The sequence below is a fragment of the Camelus bactrianus genome, chromosome 1 (genome assembly GCF_048773025.1).
Source record: "Camelus bactrianus isolate YW-2024 breed Bactrian camel chromosome 1, ASM4877302v1, whole genome shotgun sequence".
NCBI lineage: Eukaryota > Metazoa > Chordata > Mammalia > Artiodactyla > Camelidae > Camelus > Camelus bactrianus.
Window position 1 is genome coordinate 92,197,391 of NC_133539.1, and position 10,037 is coordinate 92,207,427.

Here is a 10,037-nt window from a genome sequence, read left to right on the forward strand (position 1 = left end):
TACAGACAGATCTCACTTTGCATGGGAGTGTGGGACAGTAAAAAGGACTACGCAAGCTGAAGCCGTGCAAAGTAAGCTTCATAATCAATAGGAAATACTATGATTATGCCAAGACCTACAAAATTTTTAATGAAAATATTAAAAAGCCTCTTAAGGCCATTTATAAATGTATAGGGAAAGGAAAAAAATAGTAAACACTGGCATTCAGTAAACTATAGTTTTAAAACTTCAGGCACATTGAGTATTAAAGTATTTTACTTCCTTGTAAAAAAACATATCAAGAGTAGTTTCCACAGTACTTGACGTCTTATCATATAACTTACTCTACATCTGTTCTGTGCTTTGGCAAAGTTGTCAGATGTCTTCCTAAGTCTGGATCAACTTCCAGCATTTAATCCTTTGCATGTTCAGTGTCATGAAATATCTCCCAAGAGTTTCTTTAATATGAAGCATTTCCCTGGAGTCACTTCCTCTGGGACATCATCATCCTTATCATCACAACCACTTTCCTCATTAATGTCATTGGTTTGCCTGCACTGAGCACATCTAGGGGGGCTCGCACTGCAGCAGTGCCCACATTGCCACGGTCTACTATTTCTTTAACTGTATTCACACTGGACTCAGATTCCTTTTCCAGCATTATCTTTTTTGTACTTTGCTGCACTTTTGCCTTTGTTGGTCAGTTCATTCTTGATTAACTGTTTCTGTAAAATGTCACAGAGATTTACTGCTGGGAGACAGGGAGGCAGCACAACTGCACACTTTGCTATCTGTGTGACAGCAAACAGACCTGGGAGAGCTGAAGAACAGATGCGAGGTGACCATACAGACTGGAGGAAGTGACGTGATTTGTCATGGATCATGATGCACATCTGTTATTTACATAGTGATTGGTGCACTCACGTGCTAGGAGCTAAGTGTGTGCTTTATGCAGTTACTCACAGTTAATATACTATATACAGCATGCTAACAAAAATTTGAACTCTGCTATTGGGGGGCCTGGTGGTATTTCATTAAAATGTGGTACCTGAAGTTCATGCAGATCAGAACCATGTGGAGAATTGTCTGTCCTCCATTATTTTTGTTAGTTTTTAGCATATGTCAATGGAAAATATGTTCTCATGATAGAAAGCTCTCTCGTATGTTATAATGGAGTCGGATTAAACATGGAAGGTTAATAAGGATAATACATCAAGGTGAAGTGTTAAACATGTACCTTAACATAACATAAACAGAGCTTATAAACATCTACTAAATCACAAAGATCAGTATATCTACTATTCAGTAGCCCAGCACTAGAGGCCAAAGTCCAATGGCTTCTGGTGTTTTCTGACAATTGGTTTCATCGTTTTTCCCTTCTATTTTTGTCTTTTGTTCCCTTTTCTTCCACTGAAATTTAGATATAATTAAATGTAATATATTTTATTAAAAATAGCAACACAGACCCTAATTTGAATAGAGGTATTTATCTCCCTGCTCCTTTTCTACCCTTCAAATCTATCCTTCCATCTGTGTATAAGTATCCAGATAATGTTTTCCTGCTCATAATAATGATGATATTATTATGAAGTAGTGGAAAGTGAGATAATTTTTTTCATGTTCATATTTGTACTGTGTACATTGTTTGAATTCTTCATGATGAGCACTGATGAACGTGTTAATGTTTATAAAAACAATAGTGATTTTCCTCAAAATCAAACCAATGAGACTTTGAAGCATCCTTTTAAATAATTGAAGGAAATCTTTTAGAATTTTTTTTAAAAATTTTTTTCTTGAAAGATAAAATTAGTTCTTTTCTATGTTAAGGGTAAAGAATTGGTTTAAAAGTCTGCCTGAAATTTTAGTTTGTTTTGTCTTTAAACTCAGAGCTTTCAAGTTCAGGACTAGCAGCCTTCCTAGAATGTATAGAGAGGCTGAAGATTCTAGAAAAACTGGTTTCCATTCAGATATTAAATAATCATTACTAATAAGTGAAAATGAGAAGCTATCCAAGTCTAAATTTTATATTATTATCAATTTTGCTTCAAATAACACTTCTCTATAGTAAAACATATTAGTGTTTATTACATTGATAAGAGTAGCTGCCTGCTTCTATAAAGCTATTTTTTCCCAAACCCTAGTTAACAAATGGGGTTTATGGGTTTTTTTTGATTGAACAGATCAACTAAAAAAACAAAAACAAAAACAGAACAAACTTCCAGTTACACTATACTCTCAGCCTTACTATGGATATAATCAGGGTTGAATTCTTTTTAATCATTTTTAATTTACTTTTTGGAGGGCAGGTAATTGGATTGATTGATTTTAATGGAGGTATTGGGGATTGAATCCAGGACTTTGTGCATGCCAAGCTTGCACTCTACCACTGCCTCAACCCAGGGTTGAGTTTTTTGACCTGTTTCTATTCTTTACATTACCTTCTGGGAGTTCTGCTTCTCTGTTAGCCTCAATTTCTATTCATACAAAGAGTAGTTCCAAACCTCTCTCCTGCCCTGCCCTGTCACCCCCAAGGCCTCTTTAATTTTACATTTCTAATTACGTATAATATAGATCTCACCATCCCCTAAGAGTTATCCTGAGAGAATTCTCTACCATCTTAGTCACCAAGGAAACTTCCCAAATGGCCTCCAACTCTGAAACTTGAGAGTTCTTCACAGTAGTTTTTTTCATCTGGTTGTTATGATTGGCATCAATCCATTCTGTTGAGTGTTCACGATCCTTGCTTCCTCCCTTCATTGCCACCACTCCTGACTGAATCCTAATCCTCCCTTATCCCTGAGCTTGTCCAACAGCCTTCACCCCGGGCTTCTGCACTAAGCAGGCACAACAGACGCCCAGCCACCATTTTCAGCATTGTTCTGCCCACTGGACTCTACAGTGTTTCCCTAAAATTAACTGTATTTTGTTGGCTTCCATTTAAGAACTTCTATTATCTACCTCCGTTTCTTATCAAATTATGCTACTTTCTTGTTGGAAACTAAGCATTTATAATCAAATATGCCGCTCCCCTGTGGAAAACCTCATTTCACTCCAGACTCCTCACCAAGACCTAATGAGTGTCTGCCTGTCTTTCTGACCTTGTTCCCTACTGCTCTTGTCACAGCTCACGCTACTTTAGCTCACTTGTTTCTTTCCATTCCTTCCTACCCTAAGCCCTTTAAACTAGCTTTTCCCTCTGCCTTGAAAGCTCTTTACCCAGATCATTGCATGACTGGCTTCCTCTCATCATCTGAGACTCAGTGCCACTGCTTCCTCCTCAGAGAAGCCTCCCTGACCATCCTGTCTAATGTGCATTCACAGCTGCTACTGTCACATCTCTTACTTACTTTAGTCATAGTACTTTATATTAGTTTTCACTTGTTTATTAGCTATCTGTATCACTGGGAAAAATAGTCCACAAGAACCCAGACCTTGGCTCTCTTGTTCACTGATGTATCTGCATGTCCTAGAACAGTGCCTGGCCCACCATTAGAGCTCCAGAAATATTTGTTGAATGAATGATAGTGACATGATTTCTACTTCCTGATTAAGTCAAGCCATTCTCTGTGCTGTCTTGCATGTCTGTTTGCAAATTCTTAGTATGTGGTTTCTTTATTCCCCTCTACTATATTCTTTTTACTATTCCTTCCTACTGATTCATATTAGTTACTTCAAGATCTCACACAAATGCCACTTGCAAAAGCCTTCTCAAATCCTTCCTGCCATGAGCATACTATTACTTCTCCCCTACAGGATTTACCCCAATGTTTTCATGCTACTATCTTGTGCATTTAAAAAAAAATTCAACATGTTGCTTAATAACTACAATTTTTTTTTTTCTTTTTGAAGCCATCTAATTGTTTTCTTGTTGAGAGAAGATGTAGTTAAGTGGTGGAAGCTTTGGACTGGGAGTCCTGGAGAACAGTTCCAGACTTTGAACGGGCCACTTCCCTCATCTGTAAAATGGAAGAGTTAGTCTAGACCAGAGGTTGCAAAATGGCAGCTTGCAGGGTGAGTAAGACCCACAGATGTCTTTTATCTGGCCTTAGGAAAACTCAAATTAGTTGGCAATGTTTAAAAATTGGGAAATTTTTCAAAAGCTTGGAATTCTACCCTCTCTGAAAAAAAAAAAGTCAACTGATCAGGCGGCAAGAAACCTACATTTCTGCATAACAGCAAATCCACTAAGAAGGAAAGCACATTTCCCTAACACAGGGCAGCGACTCTCTGGCATGGCATGGTGCCCAAGTGGCCTGGGGACTTCACTTGTTTATGCTAACTCTGTTAGAGTTTGAATATATAACCCCAAGACTATATCACCTCTGAGGTCCTTCTAACTCTGCACATCTAAGATTCTGGATAAATATGTCTTATCTCTCTACCCAGACTTAAAGTTCTTGAAGGTTAGTGCCTGGTTCTTTTCCTTTGCTTGGGCAGGTTGTAGTGTGGGGCATAAAGCAGATGCTTAAAAGTTGTTTGTTGAACATTAAATTTAGTTATATACACAAATATGCGGTAAAAACCAGACACTACCTAATAAAAAATTTATTACAAATGTTTGTTCAGCTTTTATAAAGAAAAACATCCTATCAAATGCAATTAAAATATTGACACAGAGTTTGTGTGATACGGAAAATTTAACTCTAGACAGATATAACCCAGATGAAGTTTTGCTTAGGCAGGAGAAAAGAAATGTAGTCCCCCAGTCTCCTTTGTATGTCACTCCCAATATTGGTTCATTGTCGTCATGCAGGCGTTTCAAGAGCAGGATGTACTCAAGGGATGGAAAAATATTGCTATTTGCCCTTCCAAGTAAGCATCATGTGTTTAACAGCTGGGGCTTGACGAGACCCTCATTTGTTACATTACCAATTACCTTTGCTGTTTTCCCACAAAACCACAAAATATTTGGCTTGGTTCAGGACCACCATATTTAATAAATCCCTTTATTCTTTTTGCAACAATTCGTTAACTTTTAAGGGGAGCACATCACATTAAAACATTTTCTATGGATTAACAGCAATAGCTCAAAGATTCCACACCCAGGTTGGGCCATGGTAGACTGTAGTGAGTGGAAGTCGCAGGTCTGTAATCGAGGGCAGATTTAGCGCCAGGCTTGTCAAAGACTGTAGTCTGAACACTTTCTTCTCCATTTTCCCATTTTTTACCATAAAGAGAACTCATAAATGACATCAATATTTCATCTGAGAAAAGACTACATTCCTCAGAAACTGTCTGCAATAACAAAGGACATAGTTGATACTATGCCATTCGTATTAATACCAGAATAAATCTTGTTTATAAAGTTTAAATAGCCATAAAATTTGAAAAACACTTTAGAAATTTACATTTATTCAGAACACTATATTCTAAAGAATTAAAAGACAAATAAGTTAATCTGATTAAAAATGTTAACACAATGTGTATTGTTTTAATCTCTAACTTTTTTATCATGTATGAGGGACTAAGCTGATGTGTACTTTTGTACTATCTATGAAAAAAATGTCTTCATAAGTAAATGAATCGTGTAATATCTGAAAGAAAGCATTTACTTACCAAAGAAAATAATTTGTCTTCCAACACTTGACAATTCTTTCATTTATAAAACATTCTATTCAAAGTATAGGCAAGACCAGAACTTCTTAGATATGCTAATCATTTTCATCTATTTACTAAATCTGAGCCTGAACTGCCAGCACTTGTTAGTCATTTTTCTGGTTACTGTAGGTACTTGAAAGTAATAAGGCTGCATTTTCTTTGAAATGGCCCAGTTGGTCCAGATTAGTGAGTTTTTCTATATATATATTTATATTTTGGGGTTTGGATAATTTTCGTCTTCCATTGATGTCTAAACCATTGTAAATTATACAGTTTACACATTAAATCTAGTTGTAGGGGTGGGTATAGCTCAGTGGTAGAGTGTGCACTTGGCATGCATGAGGTTCTGAGTTCAATCCCCACGACCTCCCTTAAAATAAGTAAATAAACAAACCAAATTACCTCCCCACCTATAAATAAACCAAATTACCTCCCCACCTCCAGAAAAAGAAAGAAAGAAAGAAAGAAAGAAAGAAAGAAAGAAAGAAAGAAAGAAAGAAAGAAAGAAAGAAAGAAATCTATTTGTACCCAACAGTGAAAAGCAGAGCAGCAGACATCTTCCTGCAAGCTGCATGATCTTAACCTTGCTGAGCCTTAGTTTCCTTGTTTGTAAAAAGGTGGGTGATAGTAGTATCTATTTCCAAAGGGTGTAGAGAGCTTAATAGAGAAAAGACAAGCATTCTCTTAATAAATAAGATCCTCATTATCATGATCATTCCTCATAGGTTTTGAAGATCCTATGTAATAAATTACACATTTTCTAATTTATACTTCCTTCTCCCCATTTTGCAGATGAAGCCACTTAGGCTCAGAGAATTAAGAAACTTGCTCCAGAGCACAGGTGTTGAAGAACATCCTCCTAACAGCTTCGCTTGTAAACTGGCTGTGAACAAGGCACTATTCTGCTACAAAAGCAGTCTTAGAAATTAACCAGCACAGAGTCAATGGCCACCCTGAGTAGTGACTGCAGTTCAGAGACTGGTTTTCATATATACTTTGTAGAAGCAGCCTCAGTCTTTTGAGGTTATACCCTGTGTGGGGAATATGAGTCATTGCCTACCCATCCACTCCTCCACACTCTGACACTCTCCATTATGAACTAAGTCCTAAGAATTCCTGTCTTATTACTCCCCAAGGGTTTTCAGCCACAGTCATCTCTGACATGTATTTTCACCCTCCTAGTTAATTGCTTTCTTAGACTCTATTACACTAGTTCATGTCTACCTCAGCAAATAACTTTGCATCATTATAGAGGAGCTAGATAGTGTTTGGATTGTGGATTGAATTCACAAAAGCTGCACTTTTCAATTCATACCACTCCATGACCCAGTAACCTGTGGGAGGACATGGCCCTGGTGCAGAGGCAACTCCCCATGAAACATTGTTTCCCTAGGTTCTTTTCCCAACTACCTGAAGCAGGTTAGCGGAAGGAGAGGCGTGTTGGTGGCGGTGGTAACAGTGGTGGTGGTGCTGGTAGTGCTGGTGGTAGTGATGGTATTGGTAACAGGTGGTGATAACAGTGATGGTGGAAAAATTTTGTTCAGCTGTGTCGGCACCTCACCCAGCAAATATTTGTGTGGATGTATGATTTCATTCTACTTTGAAGATTTGAACTTATCTTGTTAATGTTTCATAATTTATCAAGAGCTTATGAGGTTAAAATTGAGGGTTCCCCAATAAATAGTATCTCTATTTTCCTCAAGTGGCATAGGTCTTCATATGTTTGGTTGCAATTTTTTCCCTTTAAAATTTAAAACATTTTCTACCACTTGCCTAAAACGAATGCTTTTAATGTAAGGCCAGGGATAGAATGAAACCATGTCACATGGATTCAGGTGACTTCTCATTTCTTGGGAATTCTAGGTGTGGTACTTGTGTTAACCAGACCATAAGCTCCCAAATGGATTATAAGTATCTTATGGGGAAAAATAAAGTTATGCTTGTCATATGGAGTACCTGAAAAATTTAGGGGAAGAACTGTAATTCCAAAAGATGCTTTATATCAACTAAGTATTTCTAGCTGTGTGTCTAGATCGCAAGCTGTCTACCTAGGAGCAGAAGGTGTTTTAATGAGCTCAATCTCAGCCTTAGGAAAGGCAGGCCGGGGAGTAGACTAGGACCACACCCTGTGGAAAAGCCTGAGAACAGCCTCAAAAAGCACAAGAAAGATCTATGAGTGAAGCTTGGGCAGGGTGCAGAACAAAATTTCCTGCGCTGTTTTATGGCTTTGTCTGTTCTTGCAGACTATGACCTCAGGGCTCTGCAGCCTCCTTCCTGAATCTGTCAAGTGGAGGAATGCAACTCCAGGACGTGGAGACAGCCTAGGCTATGCACTATAAAACTCACAGATCCTTTGCTTTAGGTGTGGTTAAAAGAACAAAATTATTGTAATTACTAGGCGTAACTTTAGTCACTCTGCATCACATCTTCCCCTAAATGTGCACCCAGGATCTGCACGTCTGTTACCAAGAAAAGAAGGTGACTGCAGGAATAGGAAAAGACGTCTGCTGAATGCTGAATTTTACAGTTTTCCAGAGCCTGTCTTAATAATGACCTGCAAAGCTACAATTTTGGCAATATGAGCTGGCGGCCTAGCCTACCGTCACCGTATCTTGGATTATCGAAGTGTCTCCCCACATGCCCAAACCTGCCACATTCTCTCTCTGCTTTCTTCCCTGCTTCATCAACATTACCCAAGTCTTTCAACCACCTGGGTCTCCATGTGCACCGCCCAGTACAGCAGCCATGAGCCAGCGTGGCCACCGAGCATGAGAAATGAAGCCAGTCTGAAGTAAGTGCAAAAACACACACTGGATTTCCAAGATTTAGTATGAAAAAAAAAAAAGTAAAATAGTTCATTAATGATTTTTCATATTGCTTTCAGGTTGAAATGATAGTGTTTTGGACATACTGACTTAATTAAAACATATGATTTTTTTTTAGCTTCACCTTTCTTTTTACTGTTTTTGTGGCTACCAGAAAGTTTAAAAATTACAAATGTGGTTTGCCTTTGTGGCTCACTTTATATTTCTATTCTATAGTGATCGAAATAGTTTCCAGTCCTTTGCATTAGCAAACTCTATTTAAGAAAAAACATCTCCTTAGACAATAGCCTCTAAAAACATTTAATTTGTTCTATAGATATCACATAGTTTCAAATGGATCATCAACTGAATTCTGCATTTTCAACTTTTTAAAAAAGTGAATTTATGTATCCAAAACAAAGCCGATTATACTGGAAGTTCAAATCTGTTAAACTGTAGGACAGGTAAAGGGACAAGCTATAGCAATACAGAGGCATTAGTAAAGGCAGTGGTACTAATCCTTTTTGTGTGTGTCATGGAACTACATTGTTCACTGAACAAATATTTATCACGTCCCTACTCTATTCAAAACTATGCAAGGCTTTAGAAATATAGCTGATAAATCTGAGAAAAGTTTTAGACCCTCCCCCCAGAAGAATGCATATATATACATTCTTAACAAATTTGCATTCAATTTTAGGCTCTTGTGAATCTTCTGAATCCTATCCATGAATCATAAATTAATTTATAAATTTGAGGAAAGAGCATGGACTTCAGGGCCAGACAGGTCTGGGTTCGAATGCTGGCTCCATTAGTTACTGGGGTGACCTTGGCTGTAATTTATCTTCTGTGAGTCCTGGTTTCCTCATCTATAAGATGGGGGAGATTTGAAACAAACAGTGGGGTAAAAGAAGGATTACCAGTGCAGTATATAAAGGCCTTCCTTGCATAGTCCTTCCTAAGTACCTAACTAAGCAGATGCTTAATAGATCATAACTATTATTTCTCATCTTGCCTTATGTGAGGAAATGGCTCAAATGGGTAAGTTAAAGGATGGATTCTTTCTGTGTGAATCTTTCCTTCTGTGTCAAGTTCTTAAATTATGTAGTAGCCCTAGAGGTTAGTTGCTGAAACAAAATAAGAGTTTGGTTCGCCAACCAAGCCATGACCTTTCAAATAAGTTGTCCAAAAATGGTATGTGAGTGGTCTGGGGTAATATGACTCTACAGAACTGAGAACACATCTGCCCACACCTTGAGCGATGCTATGTGGTATGTGCATACGTTTTTCTGTGGTTTGAAAACAATTTGTGTCTGCAGATCTTACAGATGGGATTCTATTTGGGGTGTTTATTTCATTTGTTTGTTTTTTTCGAAAACTCATGATTGATATATATATATTTCTTACAGGCAGTCTGAAGACAATCTCCAACAGGCTCAAGCCAACTTTGGGATGTAAGTAGCCTTAAATGAGTAAGAACTTGAGCTAAGAAGCCAAATGCCTTGCTATTCCTATACTGCTTGTCTTTCAAATTCCACACTCTGGAATGATCCATCCTCCAAACCATTAAGTGAAAGGTGGAGTGACTCACCAACTACCAGGTGGTGAGGGCAAATCAGCCTTGTCATAATTTTACAGACTCTTCTTTCCACTCAC

At 37.9% G+C, this 10,037-nt stretch overlaps 1 long non-coding RNA gene across 1 annotated transcript; it reads left to right on the forward strand.

Annotated features, from left to right (window-relative positions):
- The first annotated feature begins 3,834 nt into the window (after positions 1 to 3,834).
- LOC141578093 (uncharacterized) lies at positions 3,835 to 7,275 on the forward strand. Its single transcript, XR_012507972.1, has 2 exons — positions 3,835 to 3,990; positions 6,370 to 7,275. It is a non-coding gene; the product is annotated as an uncharacterized LOC141578093 (long non-coding RNA).
- Positions 7,276 to 10,037: the final 2,762 nt, after the last annotated feature.